Source organism: Procambarus clarkii, unplaced genomic scaffold (assembly GCF_040958095.1).
Source record: "Procambarus clarkii isolate CNS0578487 unplaced genomic scaffold, FALCON_Pclarkii_2.0 HiC_scaffold_153, whole genome shotgun sequence".
NCBI classification, from domain to species: domain Eukaryota; kingdom Metazoa; phylum Arthropoda; class Malacostraca; order Decapoda; family Cambaridae; genus Procambarus; species Procambarus clarkii.
The window spans coordinates 91,441-106,271 of NW_027189186.1; the positions used below are offsets into that span (position 1 = coordinate 91,441).

Sequence of the window (14,831 nt, forward strand, 5' to 3'; positions counted from 1 at the left end):
TGGCTCAGGCCTCGAAATTGGGTTATTTGGCATATTTTGAAAACTGCAGGGAAGTTTGTACAAAATGTGACTCACTGCCGCTTTCAGGACTTGGCATATGTTGGGTATAAAAAGATGTAATTTCAAACTGCGAATACGTGCAGAGAGCCAGAATTTGGCTCCAAAATATTGCTCAGGCCTCGAAATTGAGATATTTGGGATATTTCGAAAACTGCAGGGGAGTTTGTGCAAAATGTGACTCACTGCCGCTTTCAGCACTTGGGATATGTTGGGTATAAAAAGTGGTAATTTCAAACTGCGAATACATGCTAAGAGCCAGAATTTGGCTCCAAAATATGGCTCAGGCCTCGAAATTGGGATATTTGGCATATTTTGAAAACTGCGAAGAGGTTTGGGACAAATGTGTCCAAACGCCGCTTTCAGTACTTGGCATATGTTGGGTATAAAAAGATGTAATTTCAAACTGCGAATACGTGTTAAGAACCAGAATTTGGCTCCAAAATATGGCTCAGGCCTCGAAATTGGGTTATTTGGGATATTTTGAAAACTGCAAGGAGGTTTGGGACAAATGTGACCAAACGTCGCTTTCAGTACTTGGCATATGTTGGGTATAAAAAGATGTAATTTCAAACTGCGAATACGTGCAGAGAGCCAGAATTTGGGTCCAAAATATGGCTCAGGCCCCGAAATTGGGATATTTGCGTTATTTTGAAAACTGGAGGGGAGTTTAGGCAAAATGTGATTCACTGCGGCTTTCATTACTTGGCATATGTTGGGTATAAAAAAGTCGCAATTTCAAACTGCGAATACGTGCAGAGATCCAGAATTTGGCTCCAAAATATGGCTCAGGCCTCGAAATTGGGATATTTGGGATATTTCAAAAACTGCAGGGGAGTTTGTGCAAAATGTGACTCACTGCCGCTTTCAGGACATGGCATATGTTGGGTATAAAAATTCGTAATATCAAACTGCGAATACGTGCATAGAGCCAGAATTTGGCTCCAAATTATTGCTCAGGCCTCGAAATTGGGATGTTTGGGATATTTTGAAAACTACAGGGGAGTTTGTGCAAAATGTGACTTACTGCCGCTTTCAGGACTTGGCATATGTTGGGTATAAAATTCGTAATATCAAACTGCGAATACGTGCAGAGAGCCAGAATTTGGCTCCAAAATATGGCTCAGGCCTCGATATTGGGATGTTTGGGATATTTTGAAAACTGCAGGAAGGTTTGGGACAAATGTGACCAAACGCCGATTTCAGTACTTGGCATATGTTGGGTATAAAAAGTTGTAATATCAAACTGCGAATACGTGCTAAGAGCCAGAATTTGGCTCCAAAATATGGCTCAGGCCTCGAAATTGGGATATTTGGCATATTTTGAAAACTGCGGGGAGGTTTGGAACAAATGTGTCCAAACGCCGCTTTCAGTACTTGGCATATGTTTGGAATAAAAAGACGTGATTTCGAACTGCGAATACGTACAGAGAGCCAGAATTTGGCTCCAAAATAAGGCTCAGGCCTCGATATTGGGATGTTTGGGATATTTTGAAAACTGCTGGGGAGTTTGTGGAAAATGTGACTCACTGCCGCTTTTAGGACTTGGCATATGTTGGGTATAAAATTTTGTAATATCAAACTGCAAATACGTGCATAGAGCCAGAATTTCGCTCCAAATTATGGCTCAGGCCTCGAAATTGGGATGTTTGGGATTTTTTGAAAACTGCAGTGAGGTTTGGGACAAATGTGACCAAATGCCGCTTTCAGTACTTGGCATATGTTGGTATAAAAAAGTCGCAATTTCAAACGGCGAATACGTGCAAAGAGCCAGATTTTGGCTCCATAACATGGCTCAGGCCTCGAAATTGGGATATTTGGGATATTTTGAAAACTGCAGGGAAGTTTGTGCAAAATGTGACTCACTGCCGCTTTCAGGACTTGGCATATGTTGGGTATAAAACGTGGTAATTTCAAACTGCGAAGACGTGCAGAGAGCCAGAATTTGGCTCCAAAATATGGCTCAGGCCTCGAAATTGGGATATTTGGCATATTTTGAAAACTGCGGGGAGGTTTGGGACAAATGTGACCAAACGCCGCTTTCAGTACTTGGCATATGTTGGGTATAAAAAGATGTAATTTCAAACTGCGAATACGTGCAGAGAGCCAGAATTTGGGTGCAAAATATGGCTCAGGCCTCGAAATTGGGATATTTGCGTTATTTTGAAAACTGGAAGGGAGTTTGGGCAAAATGTGACTCACTGCCGCTTTCATTACTTGGCATATGTTGGGTATAAAAAAGTCGCAATTTCAAACTGCGAATACGTGCAGAGATCCAGAATTTTGCTCCAAAATATGGCTCAGGCCTCGAAATTGGGATATTTGGGATATTTCAAAAACTGCAGGGGAGTTTGTGAAAAATGTGACTCACTGCCGCTTTCAGGACTTGGCATATGTTGGGTATAAAAATTCGTAATATCAAACTGCGAATACGTGCATAGAGCCAGAATTTGGCTCCAAATTATGGCTCAGCCTCGAAATTGGGATGTTTGGGATATTTTGAAAACTGCAGGGAGGTTTGGGACAAATGTGACCAAACGTCGCTTTCAGTACTTGGCATATGTTGGTATAAAAAGTGGTAATTTCAATCTGCGAAAACGTGCAGAGAGCCAGAATTTGGCTCCAAAATATGACTCAGGCCTCGAAATTGGGAAGTTTAGGATATTTTGAAAACTGCAGGGGAGTTTGGGCCAAATATGACCAAACGCCACTTTCAGTACGTGACATATGTTGGGTATAAAAAATTCGCAATTTCAAACTGCGAATATGTGCAGAGAGCCAGAATTTGGCTCCAAAATATGGCTCAGGCCTCGAAATTGGGATATTTGGCATATTTTGAAAACTGCGGGGAGGTTTGGGACAAATGTGACCAAACGCCGCTTTCAGTACTTGGCACATGTTGGGTATAAAAAGATGTAATTTCAAACTGCGAATACGTGCAGAGAGCCAGAATTTAGCTCCAAAATATGGCTCAGGCCTCGAAATTGGGATATTTGGGATATTTTGAAAACTGCAGGGATGTTTGGGACAAATGTGACCAAACGCCGCTTTCAGTACCTTGCATATGTTGGGTATAAAAAGTCGTAATATCAAACTGTGAATACGTGCTAAGAACCAGAATTTGGCTCCAAAATATGGCTCAGGCCTCGAAATTGGGATATTTCGGATATTTTGAAAACTGCAGGGAGGTTTGGGACAAATGTGACCAAACGTCGCTTTCAGTACTTGGCATATGTTGGGTATAAAAAGATTTATTTCAAACTGCGAATACGTGCAGAGAGCCAGAATTTGGGTCCAAAATATGGCTCAGGCCTCGAAATGGAGATATTTGCGTTATTTTGAAAACTGGAGGGGAGTTTGTGCAAAATGTGTCTTACTGCAGCTTTCAGTACTTGGCATATGTTGGGTATAAAATTCGTAATATCAAACTGCGAATACGTGCATAGAGCCAGAATTCGGCTCCAAAATATGGCTCAGGCCTCGATATTGGGATGTTTGGGATATTTTGAAAACTGCAGGAAGGTTTGGGACAAATGTGACCAAACGCCGCTTTCAGTACTTCGCATATGTTGGGTATAAAAAAGTCGTAATTTCAAATTGCAAATACGTGCAGAGAGCCTGAATTTGGCTCCAAAATATGGATCAGGCCTCGAAATTGGGATATTTGGGATATTTCGAAAACTGCAGGGGAGTTTGTGCAAAATGTGACTCACTGCCGCTTTCAGGACTTGGCATATGTTGGGTATAAAAATTCTTAACATCAAGCTGCGAATACGTGCATAGAGCCAGAATTAGGCTCCAAATTATGGCTCACTCCTCGAAATTGGGATGTTTGGGATATTTTGAAAACTGCAGGGAGGTTTGGGACAAATGTGACCAAACGCCGCTTTCAGTACTTGGCATATGTTGGTATAAAAAAGTCGCAATTTCAAACTGCGAATACGTGCATAGAGCCAGAATTTGGCTCCATAATATAACTGAGGCCTCGAAATTGGGATATTTGGGATATTTTGAAAACTGCTGGGGAGTTTAGGACAAATATGACCAAACGCCGCTATCAGTACTTGACATATGTTGGGTATAAAAAAGTCGCAATTTCAAACTGCGAATACATGCAGAGAGCCAGAATTTGGCTCCAAAATATGGCTCAGGCCTCGAAATTGGGACGTTTGGGATATTTTGAAAACTGCAGGGGAGTTTGTGCAAAATGTGACTCACTGCCGCTTTCAGCACTTGGGATATGTTGGGTATAAAAAGTGGTAATTTCAAACTGCGAAAACGTGCAGAGAGCCAAAATTTGGCTCCAAAATATGACTCAGGCCTCGAAATTGGGAAGTTTGGGATATTTTGAAAACTGCTGGGGAGTTTAGGACAAATATGACCAAACGCCGCTATCAGTACTTGACATATGTTGGGTATAAAAAAGTCGCAATTTCAAACTGCGAATACATGCAGAGAGCCAGAATTTGGCTCCAAAATATGGCTCAGGCCTCGAAATTGGGACGTTTGGGATATTTTGAAAACTGCAGGGGAGTTTTTGCGAAATGTGACTCACTGCCGATTTCAGTACTTGGCATATGTTGGGTATAAAAAGTCGTAATATCAAACTGCGAATACGTGCTAAGAGCCAGAATTTGGCTCCAAAATATGTCTCAGGCCTCGAAATTGGGATATTTGGCATATTTTGAAAACTGCGGGGAGGTTTGGGACAAATGTGACCAAACGCCGCTTTCAGTACTTTCAATATGTTGGGTATAAAAAGACGTAATTTTGAACTGCGAATACGTGCAGAGAGCCAGAATTTGGCTCCAAATTATGGCTCAGGCCTCGAAATTAGATTGTTTGGGATATTTTAAAAACTGCAGGGAGGTTTGGGACAAATGTGACCAAACGTCGCTTTCAGTACTTGGCATATGTTGGTATAAAAAAGTCGCAATTTCAAACTGCGAATACATGCAAAAAGCCAAAATTTGGCTCCATAATATGGCTCAGGCCTCGAAATTGGGATATTTGGGATATTTTGAAAACTGCAGGGGAGTTTGTGCAAAATGTGACTCACTGCCGCTTTCAGCACTTGGGATATGTTGGGTATAAAAAGTGGTAATTTCAAACTGCGAAAACGTGCAGAGAGCCAGAATGTGGCTCCAAAATATGACTCAGGCCTCGAAATTGGGATATTTGGCATATTTTGAAAACTGCGGGGAGGTTTGGGACATACGTGACCAAACGTATGTTTCAGTACTTGGAATATGTTGGGTATAAAAAGACGTAATTTCGAACTGCAAATACGTGCAGAGAGCCAGAATTTGGCTCCAAATTATGGCTCAGGCCTCGAAATTGGGATATTTGGGATATTTTGAAAACTGCAGGGATGTTTGGGACTAATGTGACCAAACGCCGCTTTCAGTACTTGGCATATGTTGGGTATAAAAAGTCGTAATATCAAACTGCGAATACGTGCAGAGATGCAGAATTTGGCTCCAAAATATGGCTCAGGCCTCGAAATTGGGATATTTGGGATATTTCGAAAACTGCAGGGGAGTTTGTGCAAAATGTGACTCTCTGCCGCTTTCAGGACTTGGCATATGTTGGGTATAAAAAATCGTAATATCAAACTACGAATACGTGCATAGAGCCAGAATTTGGCTCAAAATTATGGCTCAGGCCTCGAAATTGGGATGTTTGGAATATTTTGAAAACTGCAGGGAGGTTTGGGACAAATGTGACCAAACGCCGCTTTCAGTACTAGGCATATGTTGGTATAAAAAAGTCGCAATTTCAAACTGCAAATACGTGCATAGAGCCAGAATTTGGCTCCATAATATGGCTCAGGCCTCGAAATTGGGATATTTTGAAAACTGCTGGGGAGTTTGTGCAAAATGTGACTACTGCGGCTTTCAGGACTTGGCATATGTTGGGTATAAAATTCGTAATATCAAACTGCGAATACGTGCGTAGAGCCAGAATTTGGCTCCAAAATATGGCTCAGGCCTCGATATTGGGATGTTTGGGATATTTTGAAAACTGCAGGAAGGTTTGGGACAAATGTGACCAAACACCGCTTTCAGTACTTCGCATATGTTGGGTATAAAAAAGTAGCAATTTCAAACTGCGAATACGTGCAGAGACCCAGAATTTGGCTCCAAAATATGGCTCAGGCCTCGAAATTGGGACGTTTGGGATATTTTGAAAACTGCAGGGGAGTTTTTGCGAAATGTGACTCACTGCCGATTTCAGTACTTGGCATATGTTGGGTATAAAAAGTCGTAATATCAACCTGCGAATACGTGCTAAGAGCCAGAATTTGGCTCCAAAATATGGCTCAGGCCTCGAAATTGGGATATTTGGCATATTTTGAAAACTGCGGGGAGGTTTGGGAGAAATGTGACCAAACGCTGCTTTCAGTACTTTGAATATGTTGGGTATAAAAAGACGTAATTTTGAACTGCGAATACGTGCAGAGAGCCAGAATTTGGCTCCAAATTATGGCTCAGGCCTCGAAATTGGGATGTTTGGGATATTTTGAAAACTGCAGGGAGGTTTGGGACAAATGTGACCAAACGTCGCTTTCAGTACTTGGCATATGTTGGTATAAAAGTCGCAATTTCAAACTGCGAATACGTGCAAAAAGCCAAAATTTGGCTCCATAATATGGCTCAGGCCTCGAAATTTGGATATTTGGGATATTTTGAAAACTGCAGGGGAGTTTGTGCAAAATGTGACTCACTGCCGCTTTCAGCACTTGGGATATGTTGGGTATAAAGAGTGGTAATTTCAAACTGCGAAAACGTGCAGAGAGCCAGAATTTGGCTCCAAAATATGACTCATGCCTGGAAATTGGGAAGTTTGGGATATTTTGAAAACTGCAGGGGAGTTTGGGACAAATATGACCAAACACCGCTTTCAGTACTTGACATATGTTGGGTATAAAAAAGTCGCAATTTCAAACTGCGAATACGTGCAGAGAGCCAGAATTTGGCTCCAAAATATAGCTCAGGCCTCGAAATTGGGATATTTGGCATATTTTGAAAACTGCGGGGAGGTTTGGGACAAATGTGATTAAACGCCGCTTTCAGTACTTGGAATATGTTGGGTATAAAAAGACGTAATTTCGAACTGCGAATACGTGCAGAGAGCCAGAATTTGGCACCAAAATATGGCTCAGGCCTCGAAATTGGGATATTTGGGATATTTTAAAAACTGCAGGGATGTTTGGGACAAATGTGACCAAACGCCGCTTTCAGTACTTGGCATATGTTGGGTATAAAAAGTCGTAATATCAAACTGCGAATACGTGCTAAGAGCCAGAATTTGGCTCCAAAATATGGCTCAGGCCTCGAAATTGGGATATTTGGCATATTTTGAAAACTGCGGGGAGGTTTGGGACATACGTGACCAAACGCCTGTTTCAGTACTTGGAATATGTTGGGTATAAAAAGAAGTAATTTCGAACTGCAAATACGTGCAGAGAGCCAGAATTTGGCTCCAAAATATGGCTCAGGCCTCGAAATTGGGATATTTGGGATATTTTGAAAACTGCAGGGATTTTTGGGACTAATGTGACCAAATGCCGCTTTCAGTACTTGGCATATGTTGGATATAAAAAGTCGTAATATCAAACTGCGAATACGTGCAAAGAGCCAGAATTTGGCTCCAAATTATGGCTCAGGCCTCGAAATTGGGATATTTGGCATATTTTGAAAACTGCGTGGAGGTTTGGGACAAATGTGACCAAACGCCGCTTTCAGTACTTGGCATATGTTGGATATAAAAAGTCGTAATATCAAACTGCGAATACGTGCAGAGAGCCAGAATTTGGCTCCAAAATATGGCTCAGGCCTCGAAATTGAGATATTTGGGGTATTTTGAAAACTGCAGGGATGTTTGGGATAAATGTGACCAAACGCCGCTTTCAGTACTTGGCATATGTTGGGTATAAAAATACGTAATATCAAACTGCGAATACGTGCAGAGATGCAGAATTTGGCTCCAAAATATGGCTCAGGCCTCGAAATTGGGATATTTGGGATATTTCGAAAACTGCAGGGGAGTTTGTGCAAAATGTGACTCACTGCCGCTTTCAGGACTTGGCATATGTTGGGTATAAAAAATCATATTTTCAAACTGGGAATACGTGCAGAGAGCCAGAATTTGGTTCCAAATTATGGCTCAGGCCTCGAAATTGGGATGTTTGGAATATTTTGAAAACTGCAGGGAGGTTTGGGACAAATGTGACCAAACGCCGCTTTCAGTACTAGGCATATGTTGGTATAAAAAAGTCGCAATTTCAAACTGCGAATACGTGCAGAGAGCCAGAATTTGGCTCCATAATATGGCTCAGGCCTCGAAATTCGGATATTTTGAAAACTGCTGGGGAGTTTGTGCAAAATGTGACTCACTGCGGCTTTCAGGACTTGGCATATGTTATGTATAAAAAATCATATTTTCAAACTGGGAATACGTGCAGAGAGCCAGAATTTGGCTCCAAAATAGGACTCAGGCCACGAAATTGGGAAGTTTGGGATATTTTGAAATTTGCAGGGGAGTTTGGGACAAATATGACCAAACGCAGCTTTCAGTACTTGGCATATGTTGGTATAAAAAAGTCGCAATTTCAAACTGCGAATACGTGCAGAGAGCCAGAATTTGGCTCCAAAATATGGCTCAGGCCTCGAAATTGGGACGTTTGGGATATTTTGAAAACTGCAGGGGAGTTTGTGCGAAATGTGACTCACTGCCGATTTCAGTACTTGGCATATGTTGGGTATAAAAAGTCGTAATATCAAACTGCGAATACTTGCTAAGAGCCTGAATTTGGCTCTAAAATATGGCTCAGGCCTCGAAATTGGGATATTTGGCATATTTTGAAAACTGCGGGGAGGTTTGGGACAAATGTGACCAAACGCCGCTTTCAGTACTTTGAATATGTTGGGTATAAAAAGACGTAATTTTGAACTGCGAATACGTGCAGAGAGCCAGAATTTGGCTCCAAATTAAGGCTCAGGCCTCGAAATTAAGATGTTTGGGATATTTTTAAAACTACAGGGAGGTTTGGGACAAATGTGACCAAACGCCGCTTTCAGTACTTGGCATATGTTGGGTATAAAAAGATGCTATTTCACACTGCGAATACGTGCCGAGAGCCAGAATTTGGCTCCAAAATATGGCTCAGGCCTCGAAATTGGGATATTTGCGTTATTTTGAAAATTAGAGGAGAGTTTGGGCAAAATGTGACTCGCTGCCGCTTTCATTACTTGGCATATGTTGGGTATAAAAAAGTCGCAATATCAAACTGCGAATAAGTGCAGAGATCCTGAATTTGGCTCCAAAATATGGCTCAGGCCTCGAAATTGGGATGTTTGGGATATTTTGAAAACTGCAGGGAGGTTTAGGACAAATGTGACCAAACGCCGCTTTCAGTACTTGGCATATGTTGGTATAAAAAATTCGCAATTTCAAACTGCGAATACGTGCAGAGAGCCAGAATTTGGCTCCATAATAAGGCTCAGGCCTCAAAATTGGGATATTTGGGATATTTCGAAAACTGCAGGGGAGTTTGTGCAAAATGTGACTCACTGCCGCTTTCAGGACTTAGCATATGTTGGGTATAAAAAGTCGAACTATATCAAACTGCGAATAAGTGCATAGAGCCAGAATTTGGCTCTAAAATATGGCTCAGGCCTGGAAATTGGGATATTTGGGATATTTTGAAAACTGGAGGGGAGTCTGTGCAAAATGTGACTTACTGCCACTTTCAGTACTTGGCATATGTTGGGTATAAAATTCCTAATATCAAACTGCGAATACGTGCATAGAGCCAGAATTTGGCTCCAAAATATGGCTCAGGTATGGGGATGTTTGGGATATTTTGAAAACTGCAGGAAGGTTTGGGACAAATGTGACCAAACGCCGCTTTCAGTACTTCGCATATGTTGGGTATAAAAAAGTCATAATTTCAAATTGCGAATACGTGCAGAGAGCCTGAATTTGGCTCCAAAATATGAATCAGGTCTCGAAACTGGGAGGTTTGGGATATTTTGAAAACTGCAGGGGAGTTTGGGACAAATGCGACTCACTGCCGATTTCAGTACTTGGCATATGTTGGGTATAAAAAGTCGTAATATCAAACTGCGAATACGTGCAGAGAGCCAGAATTTGGCTCCATAATATGGCTCAGGCCTCGAAATTGGGATATTTTGAAAACTGCTGGGGAGTTTGTGCAAAATGTGACTCACTGCCACTTTCAGGACTTGGCATATGTTGGGTATAAAAATTTGTAATATCAAACTGCGAATACGTGCATAGAGCCAGAATTTGGCTCCAAATTATGGCTCAGGCCTCGAAATTGGGATGTTTGGGATATTTTGAAAACTGCAGGGAGGTTTAGGACAAATGTGACCAAACGCCGCTTTTAGTACTTGGCTTATGTTCGTATAAAAAATTCGCAATTTCAAACAGCGAATACGTGCAGAGAGCCAGAATTTGGCTCCATAATATGGCTCAGGCCTCGAAATTGGGATATTTGGCATATTTTGAAAACTGCGGGGAGGTTTGGGACAAATGTGACCAAACGCCGCTTTCAGTACTTTGAATATGTTGGGTATAAAAAGACGTAATTTTGAACTGCGAATACGTGCAGAGAGCCAGAATTTGGCTCCAAATTAAGGCTCAGGCCTCGAAATTAAGATGTTTGGGATATTTTTAAAACTACAGGGAGGTTTGGGACAAATGTGACCAAACGCCGCTTTCAGTACTTGGCATATGTTGGGTATAAAAAGATGCTATTTCACACTGCGAATACGTGCCGAGAGCCAGAATTTGGCTCCAAAATATGGCTCAGGCCTCGAAATTGGGATATTTGCGTTATTTTGAAAATTAGAGGAGAGTTTGGGCAAAATGTGACTCGCTGCCGCTTTCATTACTTGGCATATGTTGGGTATAAAAAAGTCGCAATATCAAACTGCGAATAAGTGCAGAGATCCTGAATTTGGCTCCAAAATATGGCTCAGGCCTCGAAATTGGGATGTTTGGGATATTTTGAAAACTGCAGGGAGGTTTAGGACAAATGTGACCAAACGCCGCTTTCAGTACTTGGCATATGTTGGTATAAAAAATTCGCAATTTCAAACTGCGAATACGTGCAGAGAGCCAGAATTTGGCTCCATAATAAGGCTCAGGCCTCAAAATTGGGATATTTGGGATATTTCGAAAACTGCAGGGGAGTTTGTGCAAAATGTGACTCACTGCCGCTTTCAGGACTTAGCATATGTTGGGTATAAAAAGTCGAACTATATCAAACTGCGAATAAGTGCATAGAGCCAGAATTTGGCTCTAAAATATGGCTCAGGCCTGGAAATTGGGATATTTGGGATATTTTGAAAACTGGAGGGGAGTCTGTGCAAAATGTGACTTACTGCCACTTTCAGTACTTGGCATATGTTGGGTATAAAATTCCTAATATCAAACTGCGAATACGTGCATAGAGCCAGAATTTGGCTCCAAAATATGGCTCAGGTATGGGGATGTTTGGGATATTTTGAAAACTGCAGGAAGGTTTGGGACAAATGTGACCAAACGCCGCTTTCAGTACTTCGCATATGTTGGGTATAAAAAAGTCATAATTTCAAATTGCGAATACGTGCAGAGAGCCTGAATTTGGCTCCAAAATATGAATCAGGTCTCGAAACTGGGAGGTTTGGGATATTTTGAAAACTGCAGGGGAGTTTGGGACAAATGTGACTCACTGCCGATTTCAGTACTTGGCATATGTTGGGTATAAAAAGTCGTAATATCAAACTGCGAATACGTGCAGAGAGCCAGAATTTGGCTCCATAATATGGCTCAGGCCTCGAAATTGGGATATTTTGAAAACTGCTGGGGAGTTTGTGCAAAATGTGACTCACTGCCACTTTCAGGACTTGGCATATGTTGGGTATAAAAATTTGTAATATCAAACTGCGAATACGTGCATAGAGCCAGAATTTGGCTCCAAATTATGGCTCAGGCCTCGAAATTGGGATATTTGGGATATTTCGTAAATGCAGGGGAGTTTGTGCAAAATATGACTCACTGCCGCTTTCAGGACTTGGCATATGTTGGGTATAAAAAGTCGTCATGTCAAACTGCGAATACGTGCAAAGAGCCAGAATTTGGCTCCATAATATGGCTGAGGCCTCGAAATTGGGATATTTGGGATATTTTGGAAACTGCAGGGGAGTTTGTGCAAAATGTGACTCACTGCCGCTTTCAGCACTTGGGATATGTTGGGTATAAAAAGTGGTAATTTCAAATTGCGAAAACGTGCAGAGAGCCAGAATTTGGCTCCAAAATATGACTCAGGCCTCGAAATTGGGAAGTTTGGGATATTTTGAAAACTGCAGGGGAGTTTAGGACAAATTTGACCAAACGCCGCTTTCAGTACTTGACATATGTTGGGTATAAAAAAGTCGCAATTTCAAACTGCGAATACGTGCAGAGAGCCAGAATTTGGCTCCATAATATGGCTTAGGCCTCGAAATTGGGATATTTGAGATATTTCGAAAACTGCAGGGGAGTTTGTGCAAAATGTGACTCACTGCCGCTTTCAGGACTTAGCATATGTTGGGTATAAAAATGTTTGGGATATTTGGGATGTTTGGGATATTTTGAAAACTGCAGGGAGGTTTAGGACAAATGTGACTAAATGCCGCTTTCAGTACTTGGCATATGTTGGGTATAAAAAGTCGTAATATCAAACTGCGAATACGTGCATAGAGCCAGAATTTGGCTCCAAAATATGGCTCAGGCCTCGAAATTGGGATATTTGGGATATTTCGAAAACAGCAGGGGAGTTTGTGCAAAAAGTGACTCACTGCCGATTTCAGTACTTGGCATATGTTGTGTATAAAAAGTCGTAATATCAAACTGCAAATACGTGCTAAGAGCCAGAATTTGGCTCCAAAATATGGCTCAGGCCACGAAATTGGGATATTTGGCATATTTTGAAAACTGCGGGGAAGTTTGGGACAAATGTGACCAAACGCCGCTTTCAGTACTTGGAATATGTTGGGTATAAAAAGACGTAATTTCGAACTGCGAATACGTGCAGAGAGCCAGAATTTGGCTCCAAAATATGGCTCAGGCCTCGAAATTGGGATATTTGGGATATTTTGAAAACTGTAGGGATGTTTGGGACGAATGTGACCAAACGCCGCTTTCAGTACTTGGCATATGTTGGGTATAAAAATTCGTAATATCAAACTGCGAATACTTGCATAGAGCCAGAATTTGGCTCCAAATTATGGCTCAGGCCTCGAAATCGGGATGTTTGGAATATTTTAAAACTGCAGGGAGGTTTGGGACAAATGTGACCAAACGCCGCTTTCAGTACTTGGCATATGTTGGTATAAAAAAGTCGCAATTTCAAACTGCGAATGCGTGCAGATAGCCAGAATTTGGCTCCATAATATGGCTCAGGCCTCGAAATTGGGATATTTTGAAAATTGCAGGGGAGCTTGTTCAAAATGTGACTCACTGCGGCTTTCAGGACTTGGCATATGTTGGGTATAAAAAGTCGTAATTTCAAACTGCGAATACGTGCAGAGAGCCAGAATTTGGCTCCAAAATAGGACTCAGGCCACGAAATTGGGAAGTTTGGGATATTTTGAAATTTGCAGGGGAGTTTGGGACAAATATGACCAAACGCCGCTTTCAGTACTTGACATATGTTGGGTATAAAAAGTCGTAATTTCAAACTGCGAATACATGCAGAGAGCCAGAATTTGGCTCCAAAATATGGCTCATGCCTCGAAATTGGGATGTTTGGGATATTTTGAAAACTACAGGGGACTTTGGGACAAATATGACCAAACGCCGCTTTCAGTACTTGGCATATGTTGGGTATAAAAAGTCGTAATTTCAAACTGCGAATACGTGCAGAGAGCCTGAATTTGGCTCCAAAATATGGCTCAGGCCTCGAAATTAGGATATTTGGGATATTTTGAAAACTGCAAGGATGTTTGGGTCAAATGTGTCCAAACGCCGCTTTCAGTACTTGGCATATGTTGGGTATAAAAAGATGTAATTTCAAACTGCGAATTCGTGAAGAGAGCCAGAATTTGGCTCCAAAATATGGCTCAGGCCTCGAAATTGGGATATTTGCAATATTTTAAAAACTGGAGGGGAGTTTGGGCAAAATGTGACTCACTGCCGCTTTCATTACTTCACATATGTTGGGTATAAAAAAGTCGCAATTTCAAACTGCGAATACGTGCAGAGATCCAGAATTTGGCTCCAAAATATGGCTCAGGCCTCGAAATTGGGATATTTGGGATATTTCAAAAACTGCAGGGGAGTTTGTGCAAAATGTGACTCACTGCTGCTTTCAGGACTTGGCATATGTTGGGTATAAAAATTTGTAATATCAAACTGCGAATACGTACATAGAGCCAGAATTTGGCTCCAAATTATGACTCAGGCCTCGAAATTGAGAGGTTTGGGATATTTTGAAAACTGCAGGGAGGTTTGGGACAAATGTGACCAAACGCCGCTTTCAGTACTTGGCATACGTTGGAATAAAAAATTCGCAATTTCAAACTGCAAATACGTGCAGAGAGTTAGAATTTGGCTCCAAAATATGGCTCAGGCCTCGAATTTGGAATATTTGGGATATTTTGAAAACTGCACGGGAGTCTGTGCAAAATGTGACTTACTGCCGCTTTCAGTACTTTGCATATGTGGGTATAAAATTTGTAATATCAAACTGCGAATACGTGCATAGAGCCAGAATTTGGCTC

General features: G+C 41.5%; 1 protein-coding gene across 6 annotated transcripts in view; it reads right to left on the reverse strand.

Moving 5' to 3' along the window:
* Positions 1-14,831, reverse strand: part of LOC138361038 (beta-lactamase-like protein 2 homolog) — a 430,568-nt gene that overhangs the window by 71,128 nt on the left and 344,609 nt on the right. The window lies entirely within an intron of this gene.